Below are 16,356 nucleotides of genomic sequence, written 5' to 3' on the forward strand. Positions count from 1 at the left end.
ATAAGGTCTAATTTAAAATATTTTTTACATTAAACAATTTTTCAGAAAAAATATTTTTGATTAAAATTCGTTCTAAAATGACATAACAATGAGAAATATATAATTTATTAATTTTTGATAGTTTTGTTCATGGAGGTAGTTTAAGATAAAAAAAAATATCAATTTAATTAAGATAAGTTTAATATTTTTAACTAAATTACTTAGTTTTTTTAATTCTAATGAAATAATTAATTCGACCTCTTAATAAGGCTGGAGAATTGCAGTTATAAAAAAAAATAAGGACCATAAATAGTAATTAATATAGTTAAATTTAGTTTTAATTTTTGAACTTTTGTTGGTTTTAATTATGATAAATTTTAAAGATGATTATGCTTATTATTACATGTGATTAGACTCGTTACAGGGATTAAAAAAAAAGACTTGTTACAGGAAATTCACCCGTTGCAGACGTGTCACAAGCACATGCACTAATTGTGATATGTACCTTCAATTTTTCAAATCCTAACTAATTCTTTGCAATTTTCTAATTCAAGGTATAATGTTTGTACTTTCCTTGGTTCAAAAACCCTAAGAAGCATCTTGGTCGTTGCTCTTCTCACGGGGACAATAAAAGCACTGAACGAAAGAAAATGCAATCGTTGGAGACAAACTAGAAAGTCTTGCCTACTTTGGGGTGCTGCATAGAGCAACCATTCCTTTTCAATTTTGGTGAGTCTAAGATACAAAAGTTGCATTATAATATTATTTTATTGTATTTCTTAACTTGAAATGAATTTTCATGCGCATTAAAATTAAAAATTAGATGTACTATGGAGTCTAGTTGAGAAACTTTTGTGAGTTTCTTGATTGGAGTAAAATTTTGATTTGAGTTATTTAAAGTAAGAAAAATAATATAACATTATAGGAAAGTGTGAAATATTATTAACAAAATAAAAAAGAAACTTTGTAAATTTGCTAGTTAAAGATGTTCTAACTACCAACTTTTTAGAACACAACCTCCCAAAGATATTAAAGCCAAAGAAGTCAATACAAAGTACAATTAGGGCCACATATAGTTAACACACAAGGCAAAAAAGTTTGGTTGAAAATTTTGTAAATGTTTTAGGAAATATGAAAGAGAAGAGAAAATAAATATAGATTTGTAATAATAGAATGTTTTAATACTTTGTCAACCATTTTTTTTTATTAATGAAAAAAAGGAAAGAGAAGAATTACAAGCATTCAAAAATTGTGTCAAGTGCATCAACAATTACAAAAGGCAAAACATCATTGGGACAAAGTTCTAACATGACTAATGACACACTAGTGGAAGCTCGCTTCTTCCCAAGAATGTTAGTGCAAGCATTTGCTTCTCGAAAAATGTGGATGATATAAATCTCTCATTGGAGGGTCAAAAGTGACATAATAGATGCAACCATCGTTGCAAACATATGAAACGAAGCTGACTGTTGCTCAATCAGGTGGATAACAACTAAGAAGTATATCTCTATGATGATATGTCTAAACCTATTATTCCATGCATGGTGCATCCCATTGAGGATAGCAAGGAGCTCAACATGCATGTTCATAGTGTGATCACATTGACCATAGAATCCAGAGAGCTCTCTGAGAGTCCCGCACTATACCTCCAAAACCCAATGATCTTGGGTTACCCAAAGAACTTCCATCAGTATTCAACTTGACAAAAAGAGAAATAGGTGCAGACCATATGACGTTACATAGATCTCTTGCAAAGGAAGATCCCTTGAAGTGAGTTTGAATGAGCTGACATTGACTTGTGTAGAAGAAAATAACACAAGAATGGATGTTGAATTGTGTTTTTAGAAATTAAAAAAAAAAACTTTTTCAAGATAGAAATCATGTTTTATCGTCTCATGCATATAAACCTAAAAATACTTAGACAGGTTTTGATTTAGACTTTATCAGACGATGAAGAAAATAATTTTCTTTGAAAAACAAAAGGAGATATGAGACCTAACAACAAATTCAAACCTTTTTGTCAGTTAAACAACAATAAAACACACAAAGAATTTATATTGGTCCATCTCAATCCCAAGACTACATTCAATTCTTGGTAACCACCAAGTTTCCACTAACTTATCAAAGTTACAAGTATTATTCACTGTCACTTCTAGCTCTTACACCTACAAGCTCAACCCCAAGTTTGACTTAAAACCAATATTCTTTGTTCTATCAAGCCATTGTTGGCTCTAAACAAATCAACAAGATTTGTTAGAAGATTACACATGGATTAATTTTAGTGATGGTCTTATAGACAAATATAACACTCAACACTTTTAGTCTTTTTTCTCAAGGTATAAAAGGTGTTTTGAGAGCTTTGAATCTTTACAAGAATTTATAGAAAGTTTTACAAGAAAGAATGATTCGCATAAATTGTTCATATTTGGTTTCTTCAAAGCTTCTTCTATATATAGTCTTCATCTCCAAGTATCTGTTATCTCTTAACTGTTGGATTCCTCACTCTGTTCTTTGTCTGAGGTCTTGAGTCCATTGATGCATTTAATGCTAGCATTAGATGCATGTCCCTTCTTCATGCAAAGTTCATGCTGATAGGATAGCATATCTTGTACTTCAGTATGGAAGTCATTTCTTTCATCATAGCAAGTCTGCAACACCAGAGCGTGCCTTTTGACGAGGATCAGCGTCTTCTAGATTATGGATTTCTTTTATTCTTCATAGGACTTTGGCAAATTCTAGGAGAAATTTTTTGCATGAAAGAATGTCATGCATAGCATATTAAATGAAGGTCTTAAATACACTACTTAAATATTATATTAGATCGTCTTATGAGTGCATCATCTAAAATCTTCAGGCGCATAGAGACAGATCATAATTTGATAGCATATCAGACACAACTCTTTTATCATTTGTATTTATTTGCATCTAATCAAAATAATTAAGAGTCTTAATTCATCTTTAAGACAAATGTCTTTTGACTTAATAGCTTGTGATTTGGTTCATAGTGTAAATGTGCATCCATTCATTACCTTGGAAACAACGGTGGCTACGGACTTTCCAAATGATCTAGCATGCAGTCCCAAAGAGTTGAGAATTACTCTCCATGGAATTATGGTGCAACCATAGATCATCATCTCTGTTGAAGTGATTAAGAAAGGAAAGAACCATGGAGCTGATGTCAAGTGGATTTAGCTCTCAAGTAGTCCCTCAACATGTGAATCCACGTCTCCTCTACTCCACCACACCTGCAACTAAAAGAAGAGGAAGACAAATGTCTCCTCCAACAAAAAAACATTAGTAGGAAGACTACCTTTATAGGTAAGCCATAAAAAAAATTATAATTTTTGGTAGTCTCAAGTTTCATACCCGGGTCCAACTTTCTTCATGTATATTTAGAATGGTAGGTGTCCAACAAAGCCATCTAAAAGTAGATTTCGCTAAGTAGAAACCCAAAGAGGCCTGGTCCCAAAAGAATCTGCCCACAACCTCCCCGTGTAGGACTAATTACTGAACCTCCAAAGGAACCATAGTATATAGAATAGGCTAATTACAATAACCATTTACATACATATCACAAAATTTCAGCTGGGTATCAACAATATGCACAAATAGAATCTAATCGCACAGTTTTTTTTTCCATGAAACTAGAAGGATATATCACCATGCCACACATGAAACTTAAAACCCTCTCGAAGACAGTCAATAGCTTTCAGAATAGATCCCCAAATGTAAGAATTCTCATATTTGAAGTTGATGTTTAAGATATGACCATCATGGAGGTAGTTCGAGGACATGATTTGAACCCATAACTTGTTGGGTTCGTTCATGAGAGCCCACACATGCTTGTCAAGGAGGGAGATATTTTACTCTCTTGCTCTACATATCCCCAGACTCACTTTCTTCTTAGGCTTAGAAATAGTCTCCCAATCAACCTAGTGAGAAGAGTTGTTATCCCATAATTAGTTTTTTCCTTATAAAATAAGTAAGGTTCAGATATCGTTCCTGTAAAAAAACTTTATTCATTTTTAGTCCTCATAAAATTATAATATGTCATTTTTTTACCTGGAGCAAGAACCTATGTGTAGGGATGACAATAGGTAAGGTCTGGGTAAGGTCCTATAGTACCCATCCTCATACATGCGTTTGAAAAAATAGCTATACCCAGCCCCATATCCACGTGGGTAGCAACTTTAATTCCATCGTCGTACTCGCTGGGTACCTATATACCCATACCTGCACTTTACTTATGTATAAAGTTAATAAATCAAAAAGTATATATTAATTAAAAAAATCACTACAACTAAATTGAAAATTCACTCTTAAATAATTCAAACACAACATTAAAAACAACCGCACATAATATTAAAAACAAGCAAACATAACATGATTCCTTCAAACTTAATTCATAAATAAATAACATTAGAAAGATAATCATCTAGCACATAAATTCTTAAAGTTAATGTTCTAATCACTTAACAAAAATTTTAATTAAACTTGGATATCATGTGATGATGATACTCTCTAAGACCAATCAACAAAGTTGTAAATTTATACATAAAATTAAATAATAATTCAATATTTTTAAATAGTGTGAAACAAATATAATACAATGTATGTTAAATCTAATATCATCCTTCTACTCAAAATAATTTTCAGAATTTACAAGTCAATCCAAAACCAAAATGATATTTGAAAGCATATGGATAATATTGGCCTTAATATAAAAGTGTTAACATGAAATTTACAAACCAAAATCATGGTTGTATTCCACTGTCCCAACATAAAAGTGATTATATGAAATAAGCTCAATATTACACATCCTTAGTCCAATAACCTCAATTATGACATTAACACTTGGAAAGCATGAGCCGTGACTTTAAAATACCAATTGAATTAGAAAAATATAATACTTTTTTTTAACATAAAAGTATATGTGTAATATAAATTATTTAGTTAAGTAATATATTTTAATTACATTAATATATAATATATATGGGATGTGCGGGACAAGGCGAGTTGGATACTATAATGTCCGGGCCCACCCATCCTCTTAAAAATTTGCTAGTAAATACTTGTTCTCATCCCCAATTCCAACAAGTGAATAATTACCCTCCACGCTTGCAGATATTTTTGTGGTAGGATATGAGTTTATTTTGTCATCCCTACCTATGTGTATTAGTTATATACACAATTAATATAAAAATCGTTATATTTACCTTAATTATATGCATAATTAATGTAAAAAATTATAATCATATGTTTAAATATAACTAAACCTTGTTTTAGACCAAGAAATAATACATTATAATTTTATGAACACGAAAAAGATGAATTTTTTTGTAAAAACGAAATCCATATTTTACCAATTCCAAAAATACGAGCAACATAATTTATTTTAGCCTGAAAGTTTAAACATAACTCTAGCTAGCAAAGTAACCACGGTAACAGAATAATTGAAGATAATCAACCACAATTATAGGCAAAGGGCGCTCATATGGTTTAGTGAACTGTGACTAAAAATTCGTGGTTAATATTAAATTTAGGTATGTTTAAATAATTTGATCATTCAAGATTATTTTTTTTTACAAATTTTATCATTTAAGTATTTTAATTTTTGTGTATTTTATAACGGTTGATGTGATAAAAAAAAGTTAAAGAAAAAACAAAATGATCTATTTTAATAAATAATAATAATAATAATAATAATAATAAATAAGAAAAAAAAATCACATGTTGCAGTATATATGTTAACAAATAACGATGCACATGAAGGTAGGTGCAGAGAAAGGATGAGTTTGAGGCGGTGATTGTGAATGCACATGAACATAATCATTGACCTGTGACCAATATTAAGTATTATAATTAACGGTTGGGTTCAGAACTCGGGAGTGAAGTAATGACTCAGGAACAAGGATTAGGATGACGAAGGTGACAGTGGCATCATGAACATGCAAATGCAGATGGGGAGAGTGATCCAATTATTGATTCCACTTTTGGATTTAGTTTATTTATCGACTTTTGGATTGCTTTTTGCACTTTTTGGTCTAATCTCCTACGGAAGATATATAACACTCAGCTTAGTCTCTCTCGCATCCACACAAAAATGTAAACATTTTACTAGTTTGGTCAATCATCCAATCTCCAATAAAATCATATAACATGACAACCTATTCTAATTTTTGTAAGGAGCTAATTCATAACTAGAATTTAAGTTTATGTATCAATAAGAGGAAGATATTTTAATTAATTTTTAATTTTTTTATTAGTTAAAACATTTATTTAATTATTTAGTAAATATATTTTTTAGTAGTTTTTAATAGTTTTTAAAACGTTATTTAAAATATATTTTTTAAAATATTAATTTTTAATTTTTTATATTTTTTATTTTTAAAATATTTATTCAATTTTCTTATTATCATTTTTAAATATGTCATTTTATATTTTTTATTATTTTAATAATTAATTTTATTAAATATTTATGATTTAATAAATTAATTTTTCTTATTGTATTGTGTTACTTCAATTAAAGCTTTTAATAAACTTGAATTTTGTATATACATTTTTTTAAATATTTTGACAGAGAATTTTGTTATTAATAGTTTTATTTGAATAGAACTATTTTTCTTAAATGATATCTTTTGATCTCTAAAAAATAGTTAAGTTTGTGTGAATAAAAAAAATCATACTCTTATTGGATGAGGATTAAATTTCATATATATTTCAGTAACATGGCGGATTTCTCTGCATTAATATTTTTTTTAAAAAATAATAGTGTGTGTACAATAATTATAAGTCTGCTATAATCTCGCATGTCAAATTATAATGCCACATAACAAGTAAATAGATACAATTTTTTTGAAATTGAAAGGTACAAACCAAATCCTATGCACCTTATCCCTGTATTAATCGCACGCCCCATCACACGAGCACCTACTTAAATTAAATGTTATGCTCCCACAATTGTTTGCAAAAACATGACAACAGTCCAAACCAGAAAAATTACATTTCAGCTTCACTTCTTATTCCTCAACAACCAGCCCAATCACGTGGCTCCTCTTTCTTTTCCATCCTCCTGGATTCAATATCTCTATAGTAAAGGAGATAGTTATAAAGTAAGGAAATAGGAATTTATTCATTACTACTACAATTTATAAAATACTACTATAATTTAAGGGAACGATATATAGGCCATTATTTTTTTTCGCTTTATAAATAGTTTCCCGTTGGAGGAACTAAATTAAAATGACAAACAGTTGGCTCTGGCTAGCTAAGTCGTTTCCTTTTCCCATCATATCCTAGACCACCATGTAAAATATACTAAAAAATGTCTATGGACACTTATATCTAATATATGTGCCCACAGTACAGAGATATGTAGAGATAACGAGATTAAAAAAAAAGTGTAAAAAAGTTCAAATATGGTAAATAATATGATCGGATAAAAATAATATTAAATTATATCTGTATATTATGAAAATGTTAATATATCATTAATAAAAACTTTAAAAAGTTTGCATAAACGATTTCGATTTCTGTCGTATTTAAAATTTTGTTGGGTGAAAATCATGCATAACAAATCATATTAGTTTTGACCCACTAAATTAAGAAATATCCGGAATATTATGTATCCTTTTTCAAATTTTAAAGTTCTATTCAAAACTAAAGAATATTTATATTGCACTCAGAGTATCTTCCTCTGGTCTCTGGCAATTTTCAAATTTTCTCATTAAAAGAAGATACCCTTTTCTCGCAGACATATATTGCCATTTTATCCTTTTTTTGGTCCCTTCTTTTTCATTCACAGCGATTTCATTTCGTTATCCTTTCCCAAGCAAGTCAACACGCTAGATTAGAAACAAATTAAACTACCAAAGAAAAAGGAAAGACCTAGCTCAATTCCTTTCTAATCCTACTACCTACCAAGTTAAATTTTTTGTGTCGATTAAAATAATCTCATGCACAATCTCCTAGCAAGCAAAACAACTATATTCTCATTTGCTGGCGCGACCACCGATTCATTCCTATCAAGTATCAACCATACTTGTCCCATAACAACACCACCATCACACTTCTCTTGAAATCACAATGAAAGCGTGAATTAATTATACGAGATTCTTTTAATTTAATCAATAATTTTATTTTCCATTATAATCCATTTCAATTTGAATTTGATAAGAATTATTTTATGTAATATATAAATGTAATCTAGACAAAATAAACATCTCTTGAAACCTCACTTTTTCTATTACAAAGATATAGATAGACACACGTGCATTGGTTCTTTAGAAACCAGAGCCAAATTACTCTTCCAACCTTTCGTGCATAGAAGCCAGAAAATTTAATTTTAAAATTAGAATAAATAAATAATAAAAAAACACAAACACATCTTAACTCTTAAGTTACACAGTATTTCACTGTTGATTTTTACTATGATTATTTTTATATAATATACACAAGTATACATAAAGGACATTAAGAATCAACGTCTACGATAGTATGTATTATAGTACTAATAATAAACATTTGCAATTTACGAGATCTATTTTATGTACGCTCGGTTTCACGTTACAACGCGATTTCCTCCCGTTCCTACTTCCTAGTAAAGTAAACCGTGCAACAAAACACAGAACAAATGCAATTGATTTGGATTTGATCTCCTTAAGAAATGTTTAACACGTTAGAGTTCAAGATTGTGATAAAAAAAAACGTGGTTGAGAGAATGTGATCATTCACGTTCCATGATGAAAATTTGCAGGTATCATGACCGGGAAACCGACTCCACCAGTTTCCCTATCCTTCCCACGAGTTGAGTGGCAACCTTCTTAGGCGGTCTCCCTCCCTTCTTCTCTGGTCGCAAATCCAAACCCAACGCATCCTTAACTTCCTCGGAGCTCCACCCGGATTTTCGTAACGAGTCCGAAAACCTCTCTGCCTTCGAAACCAAAGCATCCAAAACCTCTTCATTATCCAACAGAACCGAACCCGAACCTGAAACCATTTCCGATATATCCGATTCGCTCCACCCTCCTTCTCTCAGAACCGAACCCATCATCCCCACATATCCCTCCACCCACTTCGATCTCCGGCGGAGGTCCACGGCGGCGTCCAGGCTGTGCCGGGAGAAGCCGGGGACGGGGAATCTGGCGGCGGAGACGGATCTCTGCTTCCTGAGGATGGGATCCGAGTCAGCGGAGCGAGCGAACTCGGCGCCGTGACTTGGGTGGAGCTGTATTCCCGAGCTACTGAGGTGGGTTATGACTTTTTCGGACAGCGCGGAGAACGAGTGTAGGCTGTTGCGGTTGCGAACGGTGGGGGTGGAGACCGAAGCGGCTCGAGCCGAAAGGCGCCTTAGACCGGCTGCGTGAGCCGGGTTCGGACCGGTGGGTCTGCGGTCCACGTCGACCATTGTGGTGTGATGTTTTTTTTTTTTTTTATGAAAGTTTAAGATAATTGACACACCTAACTAATCACTCTTAACTTTATGTTTTGTTTTGATTTGGGAGGGTTTCATAGATAGAAAATAGAAGGGCGATGGAGTATGAGAAGGAGGTTGGAGAATGGAGAATGGAGATGGTGGTGAGAGTGTTGAGTGTGGGTGCTTTCCGCGGGGTTTCGCGACTTTCGGTTTGGAGTAAAATGATTGATTATTTATAGCAGGTGAGAATGGGTCCCGCATTGAAATTTTGGATTGCGATTTTTTTCTTCTTTTTCATTTTTCACGTTCCCACTTTAGTCAACAACACTTTGTTGTAAAGTTCTGTTGACGAGGTTTTTTTTTAATTACTTTTTAATAAAAAAAAAATGTATGCTGCTATAATTTGAATCTTTAGTGATTGTTTGGAATTTCGGATGGAAATTAATAAAATTGATTTTTAATGGAACTAATTTTGTAAAATTAATTTTAATTAAAATTAATTTTAAAGTGAGATTATTTATGTTTGAATTTTTTATTATAAAATTAAGTTAGAAATAAAATTTAATATAAAATTTTATATCCAGCGTATAAATTATTTAAAATTATTTTAATCTAGAATTAATTTTAATTTTTTCAACTAAAATTAAACATGTAAAAAGATATTTAAAATTAATTTTAAATTCATAATCCATTCTCCAGCGTGAAACTAAAAACACACTTAATACATGTTAACATAAGTTTAATTTCTGGCTTAAGTGTGAAAAATGTTTTGTTGAGAGAGATTGTATTTATTATGATATTTTGTTTTTTATAAAAAAATTATATTCGACTGTCAGCCGTAGATTATCTTTAGTAAACATAAAAAACGTGTTATTATTTACTATTTTCTAAATTGTAATTAGCGAAAGTATATTTATAAACATAGTATATATTTTTTATACAATAAAAAAGAAAAGGGAAAAATAAAATAAATATATAATATAAAAAAATATTATGTAAACAATATATATTTATTATAATTTTGTTAAATGATAAATTTTGGCCAACTGCTAAATATTGAAAGATTAATAATATATAAATATTTTTATATATTAAAAATGAAGTTAAACTATAATTTTAAACTCTTTTTTATAATTTGTAATTTTGATCCTTCAAATTTTATCATAACATTTAATCTCCGTAATTTTTACACTATTAATTTTTGTGTTTTTGTATTGATGGTTATGTTATTGATGTTGATCATCTATTTAGATGACTTTGACATGTTTAAAATGAATTTATTAAAATATAAACATGATTATTATTTAAAGCATTGCTCCAAAAGCTCATTTATTGTCGCTGGTGCCGGTGAAGCTGTCGGCAAAGATCGCTGGAGAAGGAGCAGTGGCTGCGTTCGTGGTCGATGGAGACACGGATTCGACAAGAGGAAAACAAGTGTTGGGGAAGAGGAAAGATTATAGGACGATACATTGGTCTTTCTTGGTGAATTGTGTGGAATTTTGGAGCAGTGGCTTAATTTTTTTTTAATTAATTTTGATAGAATTCAATTAAAATTAAATAATAATCATATGTATATTTTAATAAACTTATCTTAAACATGTCAAGCAATTTAAATAGACCGTCAATGTAAATAATATAACAGTCTACACACAAAAATTAATGAAGGAATCATAATATCAAAGTTTAAGCAAATGTTATAATAAAATTTTAGAAGTACTAAAATTATAAATTTATTAGAAGAGGATCTAAAATTATAATTTAACTTAAATATTTTTCACAATTATTTTTTTAATGGAAAATATTATTATTATTATTAATTGCACGTGTATTTTTCTTTTCATTTACATTTAATTAATATTTGGTGTCTATAAATTGTTTTCTACATTAGAACATTATTTTAATTTGAGGAAGGTTGTCTATCAAGGATTCAATGTCACAACTGCAAAAGCTACCATGCGGTGCAATTAATATTTGCTTCGGTTAATTAATTCGTTCAACTTTTTGATCGCTTTCATTTATATTGATTTTAAGTTAATTTTTGCTTCTGAATGTACCCAGGACGTGTCTGAGGCCCATAAGCAATCATGCATTTGTTTGGCAGGGGAAATAAAGGCTAAGCAGGGCAATCATAATGGCACATTGTTGTTGTATCCAGGGTTAGCCAGAACTCACTTTTTATTAATTTCTTACTTACTATAATTTTTATTTGTTTTCTCATGCGTCCCAAGAAACATGCATAGTATGAAGCAAATGGTAAGTCCACTAATCATTAATCATCAACAATTGACTCAAAAGACTACATGTCTCTCAAATAGAAGGCATGGTTAATTCTATCATTAATTCACATCTCAATTAGTACCACTGCACATCTTCACCCATATGATGTAATGACTTGCAACTTTGATGTTTGGTAACATCCATGGTACTTTTAGTTTGCTCCAACATTGTTAACTATTGGAGTTAATATTTGTACTTCAACTAAATTAAATAAATTACTAATGAAAATCTGCCCATTTAGCTTTGCTATATTTAGAAAGAAGTGGTTGTATTAGAGTCATGTGATAGCTGCCTCTTCTTTCCCCTTCTCAATTTTAAACTATTGGTGAGAGTTTACCATCATACACCAATACACCAGCACGCCACCCTTTTATTAAAATCATGCTTTCCAAGATCAAAGTGCAACAAAGATTAGAAATTATGTATGATGAGAAACATTACCAGAAGTTGGCTCCAATTAAGAAGGTAGTATGATCAAAAGCTACACATGACTTTAGAACCACTAGAAGATACATATGTCTGCACTATTCGAAAGCACCCACACCACAAGTTGTAGGTTTAGAAGAGGATATGCAAGTACTAAGAAGCATAAACTTGCATAAGCCACCCAAGTCCTTATGGAAACAACACAACCAAATGCAGTTGAACTAGCATTGACCCCAAGTTTGATAAACGAAAGCAGTGAGAATGCATTAGAGTTGACTTTGAGAAAGCAGTTGAACTAAAATAGTCTTGCTAATTTGTTTTATGCCACTTTTAATGTTTGAGATAATACGCTACCCTCGTGTTAATTAGTATGTTGTATTTAGGTGAATTTGAATAAATCCAATGTTAATGCTAATTACTAGGGAGTTTCAACTACTAGCAAGTAGTAATTTTTAGTTTTGCTTGTTTTGTACTTTAAAGCTAGTTGTTGCTTTTCAAATACAATGTGTGTTACACTTGAATATTTTCCACTTTTTTTTGTGTCTGACCATATCACTGTATATGAAAGAGTATTTTAGCTTATGGAAGGGGATGGGATTTAATAAGAACCGTAAAAAAAAGCTTATCCTCATTGCCCCCTTTTCAAAATTCAGAACAAGTTAATATTCCATCTATATCCTTTTTTTCCCCTGTCTGGAACACTGAATATTATGGATGGCCTGCATTGAAACTTTATATTTCACTTTGGTGCCATCTATCTTGATTAAAAGCATATTTTTCAACTTTAATTCATTTTCAAAATTGAGAGGCTAACCATTAAACATTTTATCTTAACTAATCTTGAAGCTTATCAATGCATATTTCTTTGAGCCACTCAGTATGAATAATGAATTTAGCTTAGCCATTGCCCACTGTGTTGTGCTTTAGAAAATGTTAGACTGGAGATGCTATACTGTCTAAGAATCTTTATTTCTCATGTTGTCATTCTAAACCGAAATACCGGTTGTGCCAATGAAGTGGCAAATCATGTCTTATAAAATTAGATGCAGAGATTTGCCCTGTTTTTGCATTTTGTTGAATGGTTTCCATCCAATTTATTCTTCTTATAATGGTTGTGATTTTTATGTTGGACATCTACAGGCTGCCAAAGAAGCAAGGCATGATAAGGAGGCTCTGGTGAAATTTTTCTGCATGGTCAGTATGGTCTTTAAGCTCTGTCTTTTTTATTTTTAATGTATAGGTTTTCATCTAAGTTTTGTGGTACATCTCCTTTTAGTTGATCAGGAGAAGATATTTCTCAGATGAAATACAAATACCTTCACCAGCATGGTCCATTCCTTCTGTTCAGAGACAAGCTCAGCGTATAGATGAAAATTTCACAGAAGATGATCAATCTTATAATACAAGGTATTTTCTACTTGTCTTCTAAAATCATTTTGGAGCTGGCATGCTATTGTGCTTTTATCATCACCACCATACCAGCAATTTCTTTGGCTGGATGATGCCTTCTTGATCATATTTTGCCTTTATGGAAAGGCTTGCATAGATGTAATTTTGGGTTTGGCTCCTTGGGTTGGAAAAAATTCCAGGTCATTGTTTGGCTTGGGATACCTTTTGAAATTAACCCTATATATGTATGCAATAGGCTAAGGTGATTAAGGAATATCCAAGGCATCACTGAAGTACAACGTTGATGACCTTAATGGCAGCAATACAAGCCACAGTCTATGCCTTCTGTTTTGAGACAGATTTGAGTCAATGGAAGTTGGGTTCAGGTATCAGGCTTCTAACAACACTTTATACAGTATGTTAATTAATTTCATAATTAGTGTTGGATGGTGAACTAATGTTATACCAATAATTAATGGATGATTTATCATGAGACTAAAATTTTGTGGCAGGGAATTGTGGCCATTGGATTAGTGAACATTGCCACTTCATGGTGTGTACGGAACAGAGGTCCATTGTTTGCATCTATTTTCTACCCCTTTTGCCTTGTACTCGTGACTTTTGCTAGTTTCCTGTTATTAGAAGAGCACCTATACTTAGGAAGGTATGCACTATGACCTACCTTGTTCATTTAAATATGAATATCAATGTGACAGTAACTTGCAAGAAATATATATTTCTCTAGCATCATTTTATTTACATAATTATTTCACACCTAGTTCAGAAAAATTGTTGGCAAGTGATAACTTTTGTATAAGAGTACCAGAAGTACAGCTACAGTGCAGTGGAGACTACCTGTCCAATTAACGACACTCAGGTAATTAAGTCTTCTCTTATATAAGCTATTAATTACAAGAAATAATTTTCTTATACAAATATGTCACTATTGACAGAACTATCAGAGGAATATTTGAGATTAAAAGCAAGGGTACCTGCTAAGTTTTCAGACTTAAAGTTGATATTCTATATATTTTGTCTTTCTACTATATATATATTGAACATTAAGATTTTATTATAAAAAAATATTAAGATTCTAAATAATATGTAGGAACCTACTCAGGGAAAATCTTGCCCAAATGAATACAAATGAGCTTGAGCTGCTGAAGAATCAACTGGAGGCAGCACTAAGGAATATTAGGTCAACAATTGTAAGCTTCAATTTCAATAATCAACATTCTATGTTAGTTTGCACTTCTCAAAGATCAGTTTTATTGCAAAAGAAAAGGAACTTTTGGGGATGTTTAATTATTTCTAAAGTATATTACTCTTGTTAAATTTCTTGATTAGTTAGCTTGGATTAATTAGTGTTCTTTCCCTTTACAAATGCTTTTGCATCTCTTTTCTTTTATGTTTTCTCTTTTGATAAGAAAATATATTATTTGCTACTCCATTTCATTATTCTATTTTTTGTTTTTTAAAACAAAAAATTAAGATTACGTCATTATTTAAATTCTAAGTAAATTATTAAAGCATGTTGCGAAATTATGGAGCCAATTAGGTGACCCATAAGTTTATGTTTATTAATTAACAGTAAGATTTATGTCGATATTATTTTCATTGATTTTTTTAAAAATGTTATGATTTTTATCTACTCATGTGTGTGTGTTAATTTATACTTTTATAGTATTTTTTTTATTAAAATCATCATAATCTCAAGAATGATATTAAATAACCTGATATTATGCAATTTTTTTTTGTCTAAAAACAAGTATACTTCATAAAGTAATGTCAGTATAGAGCTTAAACTATTAATTATTGTAGTTTGAAATATAGTTGTCACTGGAAAATTTTATTTTAACTTCAATTAGATTTGTAACAAAAAATAATAAATGAATCCAATGGAAAAATGTATTTTTATATTTTTAATTTTTAAAAGAGGAACAATTTTAGTTTTTTTTAGCCAGACATAGCCGGGTAAGATAACTAGTTATAATTACAAGGATATAACTATAGAATATATATTAAGAAGCTAAGAATTTTCAGAAGCAAAAAGAAAAAAAAAAAAAAAAAGGAAGCTAAGAATTTTCTTTGGTAATGATCCAAATGCATTTACTAGTCTAAGCTACCTACCTTGCCAATGTTACAATTATTACTTCCTATACCCTTTTTTCTCTCTATCATGGTATGTTTTAGAATCTATTATCAGCAAGGAAACGATGAGTAGCGCCACCTTTAAGGTTGCTGTGTTGGGAAGTGGAAGTAGTGCCTCCTTCGGTTAGCAAGTCTGAAGTGTTACGTCTGGTTCAAGAGTGGAAATCAAGGGGTTTCGTAGCTAAATGGAAATAGAAGTTTGCCTCGTTTGATTTTCACACCCTTAAATTCAACAACATAGAACAGGTTGACAAGTAATATTTGTATGCTTAAATTGCTTTCTGCAGTATAAATGGTGTATATTCTTTATGCAGTGTAATTGCTTGATTGGATCTTATTATCACAGTGTATCTTCCTCTATGTTGTTGGTCACTCTCTTTCTTGTTTTTAAGCAATATATTAATCTGGATTGGATTTATGTAAATTTATCATTTACATACATAATTGAGTCTTTATAACATGAGTTCTATGTTACATTAATTACCCACCGGTCTTCATACTGCACGCATCTTCCTAAACCTCTAGCCGGGTTTGGGATTCAGGGCACAGGAAAGTAGTTTTCAATATAGCTGCAAAACTGAAAGCCTTTTCTCCTTTCAAAACTGATTTTTGTCAGCATTTGCACTTGAAAATGATATACTATGGCCCAGATTGGATTAGTTTGTAGCTTATGAAAGTTTTTCAGTTGTAAAACAGAAAACCATACTATTAAGACCTTT

General features: G+C 31.0%; 1 long non-coding RNA gene across 2 annotated transcripts; it reads left to right on the forward strand.

Moving 5' to 3' along the window:
* Positions 1-12,736: 12,736 nt before the first annotated feature.
* On the forward strand, positions 12,737-16,041 carry LOC102659710 (uncharacterized). Of its 2 annotated transcripts, XR_005889274.1 has the most exons (7): positions 12,737-13,291; positions 13,374-13,504; positions 13,743-13,872; positions 13,999-14,150; positions 14,271-14,363; positions 14,595-14,694; positions 15,680-16,041. It is a non-coding gene; the product is annotated as an uncharacterized lncRNA (long non-coding RNA). The 2 variants fall into 2 exon arrangements; XR_001385644.3 differs by lacking the exon at positions 15,680-16,041 and having other exon boundaries at positions 12,741-13,291; positions 14,595-14,765.
* The last annotated feature ends 315 nt before the right edge of the window (positions 16,042-16,356 follow it).

Source organism: Glycine max, chromosome 17 (genome assembly GCF_000004515.6).
Source record: "Glycine max cultivar Williams 82 chromosome 17, Glycine_max_v4.0, whole genome shotgun sequence".
In the NCBI taxonomy this organism is placed as follows: Eukaryota; Viridiplantae; Streptophyta; class Magnoliopsida; order Fabales; family Fabaceae; genus Glycine; species Glycine max.